Genomic DNA, 5,854 nt, shown 5'->3' on the forward strand with positions numbered 1-5,854 from the left:
GGCAAACATCTGTCATAGTTTGGCACAAACTGCAAGAATAACTACAGACCAAGGTATACTTAAAGTACTTTCATAAGTCCTTCACTTGTACTTGAATCAGCAAGGTGTACTTTTATGCACTGCCATAGGCATTCAAGTATATTTTCTATTTATTGGCATATGGACAGTAATTTCAGTTCATTTAAGAAGCCACTGCCACAACACTGACACTCTTTTTAGCTCTGTGATGAGCTGCAGACAGTGCTTAACCCCTTCCCTGCTCATGACGGAACCACTACGTCATGAGCCATGGGCGGCGTGTGCTCATGACAGCGTGGTTCCATCATGCTGCGGCCTCTCCGCCCACACGGCACTGATTCCCCGCCTGTGCGGGCGAATTAGTCAGTGGACAGAGGCGTGACGGAACGACGCCATCATGAGCACAGCTCGCCCGTGGCTCTTGACGGAGTGGTTCCGTCACAAGCATGGCGGTGCCGTGCTTCCCCTCCCCCCTCCCCCCCCCAGCGCCGCAGCGGAATTACCGCCACAGCCAAGGGGTTAACTTGAGCCGGTGATTGCTGGTGTGGTGTTAGAAATTAGATTCCTGGGTGGCTGAGGTATGCACCCAGACAAGTAGTTACCACCACCTCTAGTTAGGGTAAGCTTGATACACACTAAAAGATAACCTGTGCTCACCCTCTGGTAGCTTGGCACATAGCAGTCAGGCTTATTAAAAAGGCAATGTTTAAAATATTTGTGCAAGACACACACATACACACTCAGTAACACAATGAATACACCACAAAAAATCTCCACACTTTAGAAAAATAGAGAATATTTATCAGAGCAAAATAAGATAAAAGCAACTAAAATACAATCAGTAGAAGCAATATATTCATTTTTAAAGAATAAATGTAAAAATAGTGCTTAGAGGTTAATAGAAGTTAAAGGTTACTTGAGGTTGCGAGGAACCGGTACAAACCCAAAGTTGAGGCCGACCGCGATTGACAGCAGGCTGGCTCCAGGACCCAAACAGGTCCTGCTGAAGACATACCTTGGATGGAGCAAAGTGTTGATGTCAAAGACTCGAGGCGAGGAGTTAAGGAGCTGCTGTGTCATTGTTGACCTGTGGATGGGGAACAGCGCTGGAGCTGATCCACACCGTCGATGGAAGCTTCGTTGTCAAATCGATTTGCGATGCAGGCACTGCGGGAAACAACCGTTACAACGCAGTCATTACATCACACTACCTTTACATAGCAGTCATTACATCGCAACATCCTTTGCATTGCATGTCATTACAATGCAGCCATTACAATGCATAATACCCTTACACTAGCCAACACTTACCCTACTGTTGCACTCACTGTAGTTAGAATAGCCATTTTACCCCAACACTATCCAACACTTACCCTACTGTTGCACTCACTGGAGTTAGAATAGTAATTTTTACCCCTACACTATCCAACACTTACCCCACTGTTGCACTCACTGGAGTTAGAATAGTAATTATTACCCCTTTACTATCCAACACTTACCTTAAATGTGATGTAATGGTATGCATTGTAATAGTATGCATTTTAAAGGTATAATGCGCAGCAACAGAATGCGTTGTAAAGGTAGTTTCTGAAAATGCGATATAATGGCATGCAATGTAAAATAATGCATTGTAACGGATGTTGCGAAGTAAAAACTGCATTGTCAAGGCATGCGTTGTAAATGTATGCATTGTAACATCATACATTCAGGCACTGCATTGATGTCCAACTGCGTTGTTCGTTGGCGTCTAGTTGTGCCGGCTGAATAATCGCCATCGTCGAGTGGCCACTGCTTCAGCATTGAATGCAAAGCGTTGATTCCGATCGGCACATAGTCCACGATGCAGAGAAAGCTGCAAGAACCCATTTCTGAGGTTCAGAACTTGGAGAGGGCACCTCACATAAGGGCAGGCCTCACAGAAGACAGAGTCGAGCAGGACCAGCTGACTGCAGGAAGTCTTTTGTGTCCCTAAGACTTCAGAAAACAGAGGGCAAGCCAACAAGCCCTTGGAAATCACTTGGAGGGAAGGCAGAGTCCGGTTATCATTCAGCAGAGTTAGGGATCAGCAGGCAGCAGGGCAATAAGCAGAAAAGCAGCTCTTCCAGAAGAACAGTCAAGCTGTGTGCTTTAAGCAGCACAGCAGTCTGACAGCGGTTCAGTTCAAGAACCAGAAGTGCCTGATTTCAGGGGTACAAAAGGGGGTGGTGATGGACGGAGCATCTGAATCAATCAAACATTCACACCCAGTCAAAAGATCTGGGTTTAATCCATCACCGTTCTTTAGCCCACTCTGCCACCCCAGTTCAGACATGGCTATATGCAAATCAGTCTGACCCTGTGCCTCATGGGAACAGTCCAGCCCGAACTGCCAAGCCATGTCTTCCCTGGACCGGAAACAAGCTTCCGAGGACCGGTTTCTGGCATTCCAGCCGTCTTCAGCCCGGCTTGCTTGAATACAGTGGCAAAGTGAGCAAGGGACTCAAGGCTGAGCATACCCTGCCACACTTATGGCGGCCAAAAGCGGTACAAAAGGGGGTGGTGATGGACGGAGCATCTGAATCAATCAAACATTCACACCCAGTCAAAAGATCTGGGTTTAATCCATCACCGTTCTTTAGCCCACTCTGCCACCCCAGTTCAGATATGGCTATATGCAAATCAGTCTGACCCTGTGCCTCATGGGAACAGTCCGGCCGAACTGCCCCCTTTCAGGGGGGGCAGAGACCCAGTACTTATACCCAAAATGCCTTTGATGTAGGGGGTGACTTCAAAAGATCTCTCTGAAGTGTACAAGGGTCCCTTTCAAACCAATCCTATCAGTCTAACCCTGGGGTTAAATTAGTGCTTTGTGTGTGGACAGGATACTACCTATTGAAGTGAAAGAATCAGCTCCTCCCATTCCTCTCTGCAGAGGAAGACCCATCAGAATGCAGATGAATGCTCAAAGTGCAGATGAGCCTCACCTTCCTGTGTTTGTGGCTGTCTAAAGGGAATGCACAAAGTGTAGCTGTCACCGAGTCCAGACGTGTATTGGAGAAAGGCTGTCAGGCACAAAGAGCAGTAAATACAGAGAAATGTCACCTTCTCAAAATGGCATTCCTTAAACTGTAGGTACATGTCCTGCCTTTCACTTACACAGCACCCTGCCCTTAGGGTTACTTAGGGCCTACCTTAGGGGAGACGTATATGTAATAAAAGGGGAGTTTAAGGCTTGTCAAGTAGTTTTAAATTCCTCATAGAAGTGGCAGTCAACTGCACACACAGACACTGCAGTAGCAGGCCTGAGACAGGTTTGAAATGCTACTTCTGTGGGTGGCACAATCAGTGCAACAAATATGCCAATCGGGTATACACCAATGTCATGTTTAGGGGGGAAGCACATGCACTTTAGCACTGTTAGCAGCAGTACAGCCCTCAGAGGCCTAAGGCCTAAAGCCACAATCAGTGCAGCAGCCCACTAGTAGCATTTGAAGTACATTCCCTGGGTATCTGGTATACCACTTTACAAGGGATTTACCAGTACAACAAATATGCCAATCGGATATACACCAATCTCATTTTTTGGGGGAAGCACATGCACTTTAGCACTGGTGAGCAGCGGTACAGCCCTCAGAGGCCTAAGGCCAACAAAAAGAATCAGCAAAAATAAGAGACAAAAGGCAAAAAGTATGGGTAAAGACCAACATAAGAATGACACGTCTAACATTACATTTATTTTTGGAGACTGGCATTTAAAATTCCTTAACAAACTTTGATCCAGTACAAAAAAGAGAAAAACGCAAAAGGGGAAAAGCAGGAGAAAGAGAAAGAAGAAGAAACAGTGAAAAAGGGAGACAAGCGTTGCCAAAGTCATAGATCTCACATATGCAAGACCTATTCGCTTTAACAATATCTTTTAGCCAAGTTGTACAGCAGTGTGACTGTGCAGCATGTGGAAAAGTTAGAAAAAAGTACTATCATTTGCTGGCAAGACGGAGGAGGGTGGGAGGGAAGAAGCAACACAGTCAAGGGGAGTGTAAGAAGCAACACCGTCAAGGAAAGGGTAAAAAAAGCACTGTGACGCTGGCCGCATCATTAGAGAGTGGCGGGGGGAGCAATACAGACAATGGGAGGGAGAGTGGGAAGGCATAAGAAACACAGATAAGGGGAAGTGGGAGAGAAATAGCATCACAAACAAGCATTTGCAAACCAATAGGTCTTGCATTTACGCGAGTTTAAGCTATTGGCATTGTAAATGGCAATGCCTTTTCTTTATGTTTTAAAAACAAAAATATAAGGCATTGTTATTTGCAATGTCAATAGCTCAAACTTGCGTAAATGCGAGACCTATTGCATTGCAAATGCCTGTTAGATTAGTGAGTAGAAACGATCCCTTTTGGCCTCCACGGCAAATTAATTAAATAAACAAAAAATTGTGCTTACAGTCTTATGAAGGAGACCGTGTGAAGCCACAAGTAAAAGATCCAGTCCTCATGGGAGGTAACAAATGGCGACAGTGTAGTAACAAGGAGGGACTAGCAAGCCTTATTATCAATCAGAAGCCAGCATTTACCAAGGACAATGACACCAGCCAATCAAAAATATGGGCAGAGAGAAGGCAAGGCTTCCACAGCATACTCGACTACTGCACCCCTTGCTGAGTGAGCAGCGTACGAGCGCTGCCACTAGGCTCGACCTAAATGTAATGTAATGTAAATAGGTACTTATAAAGCGCGCAGCTACTTCACCACGTGTCCCGGCGCTGAAAAAGTACCGGACTGTACTGGCCCATTTAAATCACTGTGCAGGCGGCTAGCAAGACTCACGCAGACAAGCGTGCATCAACACGGGCCTTGCAGCCTAAGTTCCCCATGCCCAAATTGATATGACCTCTTAGGTGTCAGGAATGAAGTTCTCATACTGTTTATTTGGATGTGCTTTATAGCACTTTGTACAATATGTGTTACGTCACATATGGTACATGTCAGTGGTGCAGCAGCCCAGGTACATTTGCCTCTTTTGTGGAGGATAAAGCATCACAATGGTGGCAGTTTTGGAAGACCAGCTAATAATTTCTTGAAGTAGATAGAGAGCAGTCTAGACTTGTTTTGTGTTTCGGGTAGCTCCTTAATGCCGGCCAATGGGATTAAAGACCAATGAGAAGGGTTTTCTAAGGAGGGGAAGCATTCTCTCTTCAGTTGGAAAGGAAGGTGGGGGCCATGACTGCTGAGAGGACTGGACAACTGTAAAATGAGGCACCCCAAACCAGACTACCTGAAATCCGTGGGGACAACAGGAAAATGTGGGTGAAAGGGCATATGACTGTTTATCGTATACCCTTTCTCGCTCTTCGCCTGCTTGCGTATTGTTCCTGATTTTGCTGCATTAAGCTTTTTCCTGCATTTCATACATACTTAAAATAAAAACTGTGAACTATCTCATCTCATACTGGCTTTAACTTTGCGTCAAAAAAAATCTTGGTCTTACCACCGTCTTTAGGTACATACTAGGACTTGTAACTTTGGTTTCACACAAAAATAGTCTTTTGTGGTATGCATTTTAAAAGAAAGGGTTTGCAGTAATAAATAATGTACTACTTAGACCAAGATTCTGATGTGAGCACACCTTATCCCAGCGGTAGTAAGTGGGCACTCTAGGGAAGGAATGGCCAGGTGATTACACTCATACTGGTCTGTGGGTCTTCACAAGTTTTTCTCGACCCAGTTCCACACTGGAAATGATCAGAGAAGTCAATAGCCCCCCAGCAGTACCTGAATTGTATCAGAATCTGAAAAAGGGTTGTCTCTGTATGAGATATATTTAAATCCAGAACATTGCTCATTCTCCAAGCCATCTC

Source organism: Lissotriton vulgaris, chromosome 1_2, assembly GCF_964263255.1.
Source record: "Lissotriton vulgaris chromosome 1_2, aLisVul1.2, whole genome shotgun sequence".
NCBI classification, from domain to species: Eukaryota; Metazoa; Chordata; class Amphibia; order Caudata; family Salamandridae; genus Lissotriton; species Lissotriton vulgaris.